Below are 14,666 nucleotides of genomic sequence, written 5' to 3' on the forward strand. Positions count from 1 at the left end.
AATTTTCGTGCTTCTTCTGGATCCGAGAATAGTCTGTTTTGTTGTCCTGGAATAAATATTTTCAATACCGCTGGATGCTTTAGTATAAATTTATACCCTTTCTTCCATAAAATCGCCTTTGCTGTATTGAACTCTTTTCTCTTCTTTAGGAGTTCAAAACTTATATCTGGATAAATGAAGATTTTTTGCCCTTTATACTCCAGTGGTTTGTTGCCCTCTCTTACTTTTTCCATTGTCTTCTCCAGTACCTTTTCTCTTGTAGTATATCTTAGGAATTTTACTACAATAGATCTTGGTTTTTGTTGTGGTTGTGGTTTAGAGGCCAATACTCTATGTGCCCTTTCTATTTCCATTTCTTGCTGTAGTTCTGGACATCCTAGGGTCTTAGGGATCCACTCTTTTATAAACTCCCTCATATTCTTGCCTTCTTCATCTTCCTTAAGGCCCACTATCTTTATGTTATTTCTTCTGTTATGGTTTTCCATTGTATCTATTTTTTGAGCTAGTAGTTCTTGTGTCTCTTTAGTTTTTTTATTAGATTTCTCCAATTTCTTTTTTAAGTCTTCTACCTCCATTTCTGCTGCTACTGCCCGCTCTTCCATCTTGTCCATTTTCTTTCCCATTTCTGTTAAGGTCATCTCCATTTTATTTATTTTATCTTCTGTGTTGTTTATTCTTTTTCTTAAATCCTTAAATTCCTGTGTTTGCCATTCTTTAAATGACTCCATGTATCCTTTAATAAGAGCAAGTATATCCTTTACCTTGCCTTTCTTTTCTTCTTCTATTTCCCTGTACTCTTCCTCTTCCTCTTCTTCTTCCTCTGGGTTGGCCATCTGTTGTTTCTTCGGTGCCCTTTCCTCCTCTTCTTTCTTGTTTCTATTGTCTTCTGTGGTCTCTTCTTGCTGCAGGTGTTCTGCAGCTGTCGTTGCCGGCTGTGGAGATCGACTCCCCAGCTGGTCCCCCCTCCCGTCGGTGTGTTTTTTTTCATTCGCATCGCGCATGCGCGATACTTCGCGCATGCGCGGTTGCGCACTTTTACTCGGCTCTGCGAGCCATTTTTGTAGTCCATTATTTACCGACCTGAGGGAGCGGGTTTCTCTCTCCGCAGCGGGCCTCTTCAGACAGGTAAGGCCTTCACCTTTTTCCTCCTTTGTCTTCTCTTCCTCTCTTCTTACCGTTGCTTTCGATTTTTCTTTTTTTGTCGCCATCTTCTTTCCACCTTTATACTCACTTTTCTGTAACTTTTATTTCTGTGCCTTTGTGTTTTCTTTTGTTTTTCCCAACTTTTCTGGAGAGGGCTGGAGTTCACCGTCCGGCCACTACTCCATCACGTGACTCCTCCACCCACTTCTTTCTTCTCCTTGAACCTGACTATGAACACTGCTCAACTGAGGACATCATTGGAGGAGTTGTTGGTAAGGTGTGCACTACACATTGTTTGGCAGTACTTAACAATGATCCCCCACCCCTGTTTAGGTGTGTGTTTAATTCCCTGTAATGTTAGAGTGTGTTAGTAACAGTATATTATTTATCACCGAGCCATACTCAGATGACAGGGATCAGGAGTGTCTGCTGTTCTATCTTGTAAGATTGTATTGTTTTGTGTCTTTCCCAATAGAGTTTCCCTGTAAGTACAATAAAGATTACTCCTTGTTTGTCAACTTGTGTCTGGACTCGCTTCCCTGTGTACCCACCGAAGCAGAATTAAATCTCACACAACAGTGTCAAGGAAGTTGTTTACGATATTATGGTGTCCAGGAAGTTCTTTGGATTGCCCATGGATGGAAGTACAGTGGAAACACTGCCTAAACTGGCAAAATAATGACAATAAAAGAGAAGCTGTAGCAACTGTGTTGCAGTGCGAAAGAAGGACAAGAAAGTGATCAGATATAGTTGAGTTGAAGTTCAGTAAAAGTAGTTTACTCAGTTGTGCACAGCTTTTTATAAACCCCGCGCATTCCAAATGACATCATCGCATTGTGAAGTCATGATGTCACTCGGAACCTCCAGAGCCAGTTCAATTAAGCTTCCAGTGAGCTGCTACAAGGTCCTCAAAATTGGATTCCACATTCAATCCAAACAATTTACTGAACCAGAATTAAATTAAAATTATTACATTTTTAGTACAAATTATACAAGATAATTTGTTCTAATTATACAAAATACTATTACTAGGAAAGATGACAGCATAATAAACAAAACTCATTTGGAAACCTTGGAAGTTGACCATTTGCAGCCAATATCAATTTTACCAACTCCAATATCAATTTTACCAACTCTAATCCCATTATATTGACTAATCTTGCTGACTTTACATCGTATACCAGTAATGCAGCAAATACAGTATGTTAAAGCTACACATCAACCCCAAATTGTATATTCAACATCAACTAATATTATCCAAAATACATTCACCCTGAGCACTAAAGCTATTTCTCCTACCTGCACTGCCCATTGCAAATTTTTAAAATCTTGATTTATCCTGTTGGTGGTCATTGCCATCCTGTTCCCAATCCCTGCTCCCCTCATGCCAATTTTTCCATTCTACTGTTACTTTTTGCCCTCATTTTCTTCCTTTCTCCTTTTGGTCTACTCTGGCCCTCCTCTCATCTCTCTCCCTCAGCAACTCTGCTGCTTCATCCCACCAGATTGAATTTAGTCATTCCCCTGTTCTTGCTCTTAGAGCACAGAAATGTGTATAGAAATGAGGTTTCTCAGTCTACCATATTCATGTCGACCTGTTTTTCCCATCTACACTAATACCATTTGCCCGCATTAGGGTTGTATCCTTCTGTCACTTTTCAATAGTTGTCTTAATGTTTTTTAAACAGAGTAATTGTATCAGATTCCAGCATTTACTCCCTGTATATAAAAAAAACATCATTAACTTCTGATCATTTACCAACTTTCTAATATCTAAGCGACCAAAATTGCACAAATCTTTCTCATCTGATACACTTCTATCTTTGTCCCATTCTCTCTCCTTCCTTGCACATCAGATTAGTTTAAATCTTTCTGAGTGGTCCTTGTAAACACCCTCACAAAGATATTGGCCTCTCCAATTCAGAAGCAATTCGACCCTCTTGCACCGGTTACCTCTGTCCTAGAAGAGATCCCAAGTAATTGAAGTCCTCCTGTCCTCAGCCACAGATTTGTGTTCCTTATCCACAGAATCCTGAGGTTACAACACTCAAGGTGCTGCTTTTTAACCTTCTGGCTAACTCTTTATCTTCACTTTACAGGAACTCAACTCTCCTCCTGGATGTATCATTGGTACCAACATGGTCCACAACCTCTGTCTGCTCATTCTCCCCTTACAAAATATCCTGTTCCCAGTCAGTGACATCTTTGACCCTAGCACCAGCGAGGCAACGCACCACCAAAGAGTCTTGGTTGTGGTCATAAAAATGAATAAATTAAGTGTTCATATCACTACACTCATCCAGACATTGGCCCACCCTGCTGTACAATAGCCAATCATGGTGCCAATGATCTGCGTTAAAATGAAAGAGATTTTACTGCATCTTTTCATCGCTTAGCCTCCTTGTTGAATCTTCCACACTTTGACCTCAAACCCTTCTGAAAACAATTGCTCTGCTAGACCTTGTCTTCCTTTTATATGCTGATCTTTGCTTGTGAGGGCTATGGGCAGTTAAACTTACCTTTTTAAATTTCCCTCCTCAGTTGCTCGCTAGGCCTGGCAAAAGGAAAATAAAATGGCCTTTTCAATTGTAATTCCTCCAAACCTAGATTTTGTTATTTCTTTCAGTATTGACCATCCTTTCAGTCAGCACTAAATCCCTTTGGTATTAACTACACCACCATGAATGCATACTGAGCCATACCACAACCGGACTTCAATAAGTCTGATTATCTGGCTGTACTACTACTCCCGGTGTACAAGCAGAGATCGAAGACCACAGCACCCCCAGTGCTGAAGACAGCGAAAATATGGTCGAAGGAGGTGGAGGAGTGTCTGCAGGACTGCTTTGAAACGGTGGACTGGAGCATATTCAAGAACTCATTCATAGACTTCAATGAATGTGCAACAGGTGACACTGACTTCATCAAGACCTGTGTGGATGAATGTGCGCCCACGTGCAAATACAGAGTGTTCCCCAACCAGAAGCCTTGGACGAATCAGAGATTTATCATCCTTTTGAGGGCAAGAACAAGGGCAGTTAAGGCTAGGGATTGGGATCTTTACAAAAAGTCCAGGCACGACCTACAGCAAGTTATCTCTAAAGCAAATTGGCAATTCCGGAGAACCTAGAGACAGAAACAGATGCATGCCAGCTACGGCAGGGAGTGTAGGCCATTACAGCCTACAAAGCAAGTGGAAACAATGTGGATGGCTGCGCTGCTTCACTATCTGATGAGCTGAGCATCTTCTATGCCCATTTTGAGAAGAAGAACCAAACAATGCCTACTAGAATTGTCGAAAAGGCCGAGGACCCTGTGATATCTGTCTTGTCAGTGACGCGCAGTAGGCTATTGGTGTGGCCAGCCACTGTAACTATTAGTGGCAGTTGACCTGGCATTTTCTGAAAATGAGCAGGGCTGCCTGCATCTTTGCTTTTGCACCCTCCAGCATTGGTGATAAAAATACCAGTTAGTGTTTGGTGCCTCTGCTGGTTTGCTGGGGCGCTGTTTTCTGGGTTCAGATGGGGTCCCGACTGCTGCCCTGGGTGGGGACAAGTCAACTGGTTCATGACGGACTCGTTTTCGCATTTCGTGTGCCACAGAACGTCTGCTCTGGCCTTGACCTTACATGCGTCTGAGAAATCTTCGTCCACCAACAGCAGTTGTATGTCGTCTGGCATCTGTTCCAGGAAAGCCTGTTCAAACTTGAGACAAGAGTGGATGGAGCTCTGTCGCCTAGGCCTTCTAGCTGCATGAGCCTGCCAGCGCGTTGTCGTCTGGGCAGGCCAAAAGTACTCAGGAGGAATTTCTTGAGGGCTGGGTATCTACCTTCCTCCGGGTTGGGGGGGGGGGTCGTGTATCAGGACGTCCACCCTAGCTGTGGACTCTTGGTCTAGGGAGCTGACGATGTGGTAAAACATTGTGGAGTCGGAGGTAATCTGCCTGAGGTGAAATTGCGCTTCTGCTTGTTCAGACCAAGTGTGTGGGCGAAGTGTCCAGAAGGTTGGCAATTTCATAGCCACTGCGTTGATTGCTGCAGCATCCATGGTATAGAGTACAGAATCGTCTGGGCTTGTCAGGTTCACCAATTGTAGCAGTAGCAACTAAAAGATGTGAAATAAGGAGACTACATACCGTAAGTTGATTGCACTTCCAATGGTTTATTTTTGAAAAACCTGTGCTGTGCATAATAAGGCGGCCTGTAAGTGCCACCCACGCACGTACGGTAATGTCATGACACAGTTGAGTGTGCATGTGCGGCCCATTTGAGCACGGGAGATGTGCTTGGAGGTGCCATTATGACACAGCTGCTCCACTGCCGCGGCTGTAACAGTGTGGAGCCGGTTCGCCTGCATCTCGATGTGCACCATCATACTCTGTACTTTTAAAATATTATTTACATAATGTAAGTAATAATGTTCTATATAAAATTATAATATTCAAAAAAAGAGAAGTGCAAAGTGAGCTTTCTCAATGACTACCACCCAGTAGCACTAACTTCTATTCCCCCTGGCATTACTATCTTCAAGATTGCCATATATCTAATAGCACACTCATACCCCTTTTGCTTTGCTGCCCTTGTCAAATACCTTACTAAAATCCATATAGACCACATCTCAGAATCAGAATTTATTGTTATGAACAAGTCATGAAATTTGGTGTTTTGCAGCAACATTATAGTAAAAACTTTCATATTATAACCATCTTACAACATTATTATAAAAAAGTAAAAATAATAGCGAACTTAAAAATAAGGCGGTGATATGGTTCATTGATTATTCAGGAACCTGATGGCAGTTTGTATAGATGATAAAATGAATATCTTCCCAAGGATACAATACCTATTTCAATTGTTACCAATTCACCTAACAGAGAAGTTCTTCAAGGAGCTAAAGAAAATAATAAGGAAATTCTTATGGAAAGGGGGAAAACCAAGGATAGCACCAGATAAATTAACAGAATGGTACAAACAAGGGGGCTTACAGCTACCAAACTTTAAGAATTATTATAGAGCAGCACAATTAAGATACCTATCAGATTTTTATCAAACAAGGGAAAAACCAGATTGGACCAGGTTAGAGCTAGATAAAGTACCTGAACATATACTATATAAGTTGGATGAAAAGCTGGTGCAACATAGGAATTCACCAGTACTGCATCATCTGCTCAACATTTGGAGGAAGATTCACGTAGAAAGGAATAAAACAAATTATCAACCACCAAAACTAATATTGACGCAAAATCAACTAATCCCTTTTCACAATGTTTCATTCTTTATCTTTATGTTTAGATCTTGATCCCACTTTTGTTTGGGTTTACAGCTTATTTCCTCGTTCTCTTTCTCTTGCAGTTTGAAGTACATGTTTGTTATATATCTTTTAATTATCATTGTGTCTGTAATCACATATTCAAAGCTGCTTCCTTCAGGTAATCTCAATCTGTTTCCCAATTTATCCTTTAAATAAGCTTTCAATTGATGATATGCAAACATTATACCATGAGTTATTCCATATTTGTACTTCAACTGTTCAAATGTTAATAAATTATTTCCCAAAAAAACAATTTTCTATTCTTTGGATTCCTTTTCTCTCCCATTCTCTAAAGGAAAAGTTATCTATTGTAAAAGGGATTAGTGGATTTTGCGTCAATAATAGTTTTGGTATTTTGTAATTCGTTTTTTCCCTTTCTAACTGGATCTTCTTCCATGTATTAAGTAAATGATTCAGTACTGGTGAGCTTTTATATTGCACCAACATTTCATCCCACTTATAAAGTTTATGTTCAGGTACCTTCTCCCCTATTTTATCTGGTTCTATCTTAGTCCAGTCTGGTTTATCCCTTGTCTGGTAAAAATCTGATAAATACCTTAATTATGCAGCTCTTTAATAATTTCTAAAGTTTGGTAACTGCAAACCACCTTGATTATACTTCTCTGTTAGTTTATCTAACGCTACCCTTGGTTTCCTCCCTTTCCACAAGAATTTCTTTATTATTCTCCTTAGTTCATTTTTAAAAATTCTGTTAAGGGAATTAGTAACATTTGAAATAAGTATTGTATCCTTGGGAAGACATTTATTTTAATGCAGTTTACCCTCACTATCAACATTAGCGGTAATTCTTTCCAATGTTCTAAGTCTTCCTGCAATTTCTTTATTAGTGGCTGATAATTTAGTTTGTACAAGTATCTTAAGTTATTATCTAACCTGATGCCTAGGTATCGAATTGCTTGTGCTTGCCATTTAAATGGTGATTCTTTTTTAAATTCTGTATAATCCGCGTTACTCATTGGCATCACTTCACTTTTATTTGCATTGATCTTGTACCCCGATATTTCTCCATATTCCTTCAATTTGTTATGTAATTTTTTTATTGATATCTCTGGTTAGGTTAGGAATACTATGATGTCATCGCAAATAAGCTGATTTTATACTCCTTCTCCTTTATTTTTATCCCTTTTATTTTATTTTCTATTCTTATCAGTTCTGCCAAAGGTTTTGTTGCTAAGGTGAACAATGATGGGCTAATGGACATCCTTGTCTAGTTGATCTACTTAATTTAAATTGATTTGATACATATCCATTTACTGCTACCTTCGCCAACGGTCCATTAAACAATGCTTTAATCCAATTTATATATTTTTCTGGTAGATTGAACTTCTGTAATACTTTAAATAAGAGTGGAACTACTCTGTCAAAGGCTTTTTCTGCATCTAAAGCAACAGCCACTGTTGGTTTCTTATTTCCTTGAATTGCATGAATTAGATTAATAAGTTTACAGATATTATCCACTGTTCGTCTTTTCTTAATAAATCCAGTTTGATCTTGTTTTACCATTTTTGGTACACAATCAGCCAATCTGTTTGCTAATAATTTCGCTATTATCTTATAATCTGAGTTAAGTAGAGATATTGGTCTATATGATGCTGGTGTTAATGGGTCCTTCCCCGTCTTTGGTATTACTGTAATTATTGCTGTCTTACATGAATCTGGCAAGTTTTGTGTTTCTTCTACCTGGTTCATTACTTCCACGAGAGGAGGAATTAACAACTCTTTAAACGTTTTATAAAATTCCATTGGAAATCCATCCTCTCTGGTTGTTTTATTGTTCGGCAGCTTTTTTAATATATCCTGTACTTCCTCTATTTCAAATGGTTTTATTAGTTTGTTTTGTTCCTCTTCTTGCAATTTCGGCAGTTCAATTTTAGCTAAAAAATCCTCTATTTTATCATCTTTCCCCTTGTTCTCAGTTTGGTATAATTGTTCCTAAAATTCCTTAAAGTTTTCATTAATCTCTGTTGGATTATATGTAATTTGTTTGTCCTTTTTCCTTAATGCCAATACAGTTCTTTTAGCTTGTTCTGTTTTAAGTTGCCAGGCTAATATTTTGTGTTTTTTCTCCCAGTTCGTAATACTTTTGCTTTGTTTTCATTGTGTTCTTCTCCACCTTATACATTTGCAATGTTTCGTATTTTATTTTTTTGTCTGCCAATTCTCTCCTTTTCTTTATATCATCCCTTTTTACTAGTTCCTTTTCTGTACTTACTATCTCCCTTTCCAACTGTTCTATTTCCCGATTGTAGTCCTTTTTCATCTTAGTTACATAACTTATTATCTGTCCTCTAATGAAGGCTTTCATTGTGTCCCATAATATAAATTTGTCTTTCACCGATTCTGTGTTTATTTCAAAATATGTTTTAATTTGGCATTCTATAAACTCCCTAAATTCCTGCCTTTTAAGTAGAATGGAGTTTAACCTCCATCTATATGTTCTTGGTGGGATGTCCTCCAGTTCTATTGCAAATAACAGGGGTGAATGATCTTATAGTAGTCTGGCTTCATACTCAGTTTTCCTAACTCTCCCTTCAATATGGGCCAACAACAAAAACATACCAATCCTTGAGTATGTTTTGTGACTTCTCGAATAATATGAATATTCCTTCTCTCTTGGGTGTTGCCTCCTCCATATATTTATGTTTCATTTCTTGCATTGATTTAACCATAAATTTCTCTATTTTTTTTTTGCTTGTCTTTTGTCCAATTTTAACCAACATTGGATCCAAGTTAAGGTTAAAATCCCCTCCTATCAATATATTTCCTTGTGTGTCTACAATATTCAGAAGAATATCCTGCGAAAACTTTTGATCCTCCTCGTTAGGTGCATATATATTTAGCAAATTCCAAAATTCTGAGTACATTCCACCATCATTACATACCTCCCTCCTGGTTCTATTATTTCCTCCTCTATTTTGATTGGTACATTTTTGTTAACTAATATTACTACACCTCTAGCTTTTGAATTATAGGATGCTGCCACTTTGTGTCCAACCCAGTCTCTCTTTAATTTGTTATGTTCCACTTCAGTTAGATGTGTTTCCTGCACAAATGCTATATCTATTTTTTCCTTCTTCAATAAACTTAGTAGCCTCTTTCTTTTAATTTGGTTATGTATTCCATTAATGTTTATAGTCATATAGTTCAACTTGGCTATCTTATATCTTGCTTACACCTCTTTTCCACCTCCATCCCCTTTTTCCCATTTTCATCTTAATTTTCCCTTATTAAATTCAACGTACAACACATTTAAAACACAAAATACCCCAACAGCTCCCACACCCAATAATACCATAACCCCAAATGCTCCCCACCTCTCTGAGTTGCTCCTTGTCCCTTGCCGGGCAACCACAACTCCCCTTTCTATTTGGATTGCGATCTTGCTCGCAAGTGTCAACTGATTTTGCAGTGAAGGTTATTCCCACTCCCCCCAGACCTCCCCAGAAAACACTCTTTTTAACACATATAACAAAGCTCTCTCTTTTCCCCCCTTCCTTCCTTCCCTTCTCTTTTCCCTCTTTAGTTCTTCACATATACATTGTTTTTACATCTTTATATATACTTTATTGCTGTTCTTCATTCTTGTTACATCTCTTCATCTCTTCTTCTGTCCTGGAAACGTCCTGCGAATTGCTTCCTCTGGATCCAAGAATAGTCTGTTTTGCTCCCCGGGTATAAATGTTTTAAGCAAGGCTTGGTTATCTTAACATGAATTTGTAACCTTTTTTCCATAAAATCGTTTTCGCTGTATTAAACTCCTTCCTCCTCTTTAAGTGTTCAAATCTTATGTCTGGGGAAAAAAATATTTTTTGACCCTTGTATTCCAATGGTTTATTATCTTCTCTAACTTTATTCCTTGCCCATTCCAATATATTTTCTCTTGTCGTATATCTCAAAAATTTTACTAAGATGGATCTTGGTTTTTGATGTGTCTATGGTTTCGAAACTTGTCCTCTGTGTGCCCTTTCTATTTCCATTTCTTCCTGCATTTCTGTCGTTCCCAGGACGTTCGGGATCCATCCTTTTATAAATTCCTTCATGTCTGTGCCTTCTTCACCCTCCTTCAGGCCCACTATTTTTATGTTGTTTTGTCTACTATAATTTTCCAACATATCAATTTTCTAAGATAACAACTCTTGTGTCTCTATAATTTTTTTGTCACTTTCTTCCAATTTTTCTCTGAATCGTTTACTTCCATTTCTCCAGCCATTTCCCAGTCTTCTACATTCTCTACTCTTTTCCTTATTTCTGTCATGACCAGCTCTAAACTCCGCATTTGATCTTCTGCTCTTTTCATTTTCCTTTTAATTGCACTAAATTCTAATGATAACCATTCTTTTAATGATCTCATTTGTTCTTCAAAAAAAGCTTTATCTATATTCTGTCCATCTGTTTTACCTTCTATTTCTCTGTGAAGATCTTGGTCTTCTTTTTCTTCTTCTTCTGTGTCTGTACCTGTGTTTGTGTCTTCTTCTTCTCTTCTTTGTGTCTGTGTCTTTTCTGTTTTTCCTGATGAGCTGCTTGTATCTCTTTGTCAGCTTCCTCTTGCTGGGCCTCTTGCTGTTGGTCCTCCCCTCCTGGGCTGCTTGTCTGTCAGGCCTCCTGTCATTGATCTTCTTGTCGGTCACCCCTCCGCCTTTCTCCCTCGTCTGTTTCCTCGCTTCCTCCTCTGCCGCCTTTCTCATCCTCCAGCTGAGCACCCTAGTGTCGGGCGTCCCTCAGCTATTCGTGCTGTGGCTGCCCGCTCCTCTGCTGAGCTCCCCTCCCGTCGTTGTCCTCTTTTTCCTTTGATTGTGCACTGCGCACTTTTGCTTGGCTCCAAAGCCATTTTTACCTCCTCCGATCGAGAGGTCGCGACTCCGCAGGGCAGGTACTAACCTCGGGGATCGGGCGCCCCTCACTACCACAGCTCCCTGTTCCTTCGTGCAGGTAAGGCATGCTTCTTTCTTCTCCAGCGACTTTTCTATTTCTTTTTTTTTCTGGTTGTTTTTACTTTCTCCTTCTTGGGTGCCATCTTATTTCTCTTCTATCTCTTATATTTTATTTTTGTAAATAGTAGTCTCTGGAAAGAGAGGGAGATGCTGTTCTCTATTGTATCATCCTTATCATTAGGAGATATACAACATAAGTGGCTTTTAAGATCACTTCCAACTGCTCTTGTCCAGAAGATGGTCACTTACATCTGTTTGAGAAAGAAATCATCGGGAAGATCATAGTACCACAACCCTAACATGATGGGGGAAAACGTGAAAAAACTTGTAAGAAGAAACATCCCTCTCTGAATGACAGCTCATCAAGAGGCTTGTGAGTTTAATGAGATCTAAAGATATAATGTTTAAAAGTGTTTCTGAACTACAATTTAAAAAGATCCTGAAGTTTAACAAGAAATTTGAAACTGGACTTTAAAATGGACTTTTCAGACTCAAGTTTAAATTGAAATAGTTTGGACTTTAACACACACATTTACATTTGCACTTATTAGGGATAAGGTTAGATTAAGTTTAGCTATATGTAATGTTATGTTACTAATAGTTTAATTAAAAACTATTATTTTGAATTTGTCATTGGTGAATTTTCCATTGCTGTTCCTTTGTTAGTCCTAATATAGTTTGTAGTTTGTAACAAAGGTAAAGGTTACATTATTGTCATGTAATACATTTAGAATGAAACATACATGAAATTTTTAAACTTTGTCTACCGTAAGGAAGACAGAATTGCACTTTGTCCCGTGCCCCTCACAAAAATGAGGCCCCAGTGAGGAATGAACTCGGAATCCCTGATTTACAAGATCAGTGCTCTAACTGCTGAGTTATCAGAGCCAAATGTAACATAGGCCTTAACATAATTTTTATTATTATATGTAATTTGTTAATAAACTAATAAAAATATTGAAAGGAAAGCAGCCAACTCATTAAAAGAATCATCACGCTCCAGCTACATCCTCTTCACATCCCTCTCAACAAAAAGATTCATGAGTGTGGGATCATGCATCACCAGACTGATCTGTACCAACTGAACTCTATAACTGCATTTCTATAATGCATCTTACTCACTTCTAGCTGGACTGCTGAGAAACAAACCTTATCATTGCATCTTGGTTTATATGACAATAAACCAATTTGCTTCCCCAGACTAACTCTGTACAGTCTTCTCAACTGGTGCAGTGCTCTTCCATTTCTGCCTGCGTGCAGAAAGGAGAAGCATAGCTAGGTGTCTGATTTCCTGAAGTGTGGGCACAGAATTGAGCAGGTGTTCTTGATGTTAGTGAACAGTGGTCGAGTGTCTGATCTCCTGGTGTTGTAGGGGACATGGTGGTGGTAGTTTGGGAAGAACTTCTTTAAGTTAGCTTGATTTTAAGTCTCTGGTGATAACTGAGAAGACATTTGGAAATGCCATATGGTGTTTGATGATCACAGTGTATAAATTCTCAAGCTTATCATCTGCCTGTTGAAGGATTCAGACTTCAGTCAGGACAATGGAGGTGAATTCCCTGAGGAAGTGGAAGGGTCAGCTAGATATCCAGATGAGGTGAGCAGCAGTGGATAGAATCTTCATGTCTGAGCACCACAAGAATAAACCATGAAGCAGATATTGCTAGCTTTTTCTTGACTCTGTCCTATCTATGCAATGTATGGAGAAATCTTTGGGCTGAAGAGCTGAGTCTGGAGAGTTAGGGACTAATAATGTCTCTCTGCAAGAGAATACACAGCAATCCCTCATGTCTTTCTCGTACAACAGTCGTCTCCTTTGGCCTTCAATTTATTCTCCAGAGACTGCACATTGGAGAAAAAGATACTAAAGAGGAGGGAAGGGTTCAGTCCAACTTGGAGTCTACCCCAGTGATCATATTTTTGGGCACAACAGAGGCCTCCCTGATGCTTCCAGCTCTTGCATTTACTGATCTTGTATGCTTGTGGGTAAGGATCAGTGATTCCAATGGGTGATGGTGAAGGTCACTAATTCATTTAACCGGTATAAAAGCTTGTTAGTTTCAGCAATGTTTTTGTTGACTTTACTTGATACAGTTAAACAGTTTGAATGCATGTCAGTTCAATGATGTTATTATTGACCTTGCTTGCTGGTGGGTTGTTGATTTCAATGGGCGATCATAAATTGCTAATTCATTTAAATGGCTTAAAATGTAACAGCAGTGCTTTGTGCATTTTTTTTTAGCATTAGTAGACTTAAATGTGTTTAATATAGATCTTTCAGCTCTACTGCTGGCAACATGTCACCAGTTCCTGGCGCCATCTTGAAAGATTCTTCTTATTATTCTAATGTTTTCCATTCCAGTCACCATTTCTTGTTTTTGCATGTTTTCTATGGCCTCCTTCTTTTCTTTGGCTTGGCTTCGTGGATGAAGATTAATGGAGGGGTAATGTCCACGTCAGCTGCAGGCTCGTTTGTGGCTGACAAGTCCTATGCGGGACAGGCAGACACGGTTGCAAGGGAAAATTGGTTGGTTGGGGTTGGGTGTTGGCTTCCTTTAATCCACCTAAAAACCACAATAAAACCACCCTTTCATCTTCCACACACACAAATAAAAGGCTCTCCCTATATAAACATTTTGGCCCAATAATATTCCTAGTGAGCCTTAACTAAATTACTTTTGAGGTGTGGTACCCTGACCTGTATGGGACAGAAATGTGGGTAGATTTTAGCAAGAGCCAAATTGCTTAAAAATTTCTCATTCATGATAAACACCATGCTGTCATAGGAGTGATTAGTGAGGACTGTAGTTAAAAGACATTAGATTGGCAAGGTTTATTCGCTATAGTGATATTGCTGAGGCTTAAAAAAACAGGAGGGACATCCTAAGGACAAACAGAATTTTTTTTACTCCAGGGCAGGTCAGCCTTGAGTAAGAGGAGAAATTTAAAGGGGCTCTCTGCTATGTATTATCAATGACTCCAAAGGCTGAGTGAGGAATAATAAATAGGCTTTAATACACATTAGATTTCAGCGGGCCCAACTCCATGTGCTGGAATGAATGGAAGGGGGTAGGGTGGTTGACCTTTACGGCCAGGTCACGGGGATGGAGTCATCAGTGGGCGGGCCAGCCCCTAGAATATATACATAATCACCACACTTAGGGATAAGAAGTGCATCAACTTCAATCACAATGTTGAAGTGGCATTTGGACAGGTACTTGGAAAGGAAGGTGTGTGTGTGTGTCCCCCACCCCAATACGAA

The 14,666-nt window shown here is 39.0% G+C and overlaps 1 protein-coding gene across 5 annotated transcripts in view; it reads right to left on the reverse strand.

Annotated features, from left to right (window-relative positions):
• eloal (elongin A, like) overlaps positions 1-14,666 on the reverse strand; it is a 213,177-nt gene that overhangs the window by 198,187 nt on the left and 324 nt on the right. The gene's annotated exons all lie outside the window — the stretch shown is intronic.

The sequence above is a fragment of the Narcine bancroftii genome, chromosome 6 (genome assembly GCF_036971445.1).
Source record: "Narcine bancroftii isolate sNarBan1 chromosome 6, sNarBan1.hap1, whole genome shotgun sequence".
In the NCBI taxonomy this organism is placed as follows: Eukaryota; Metazoa; Chordata; class Chondrichthyes; order Torpediniformes; family Narcinidae; genus Narcine; species Narcine bancroftii.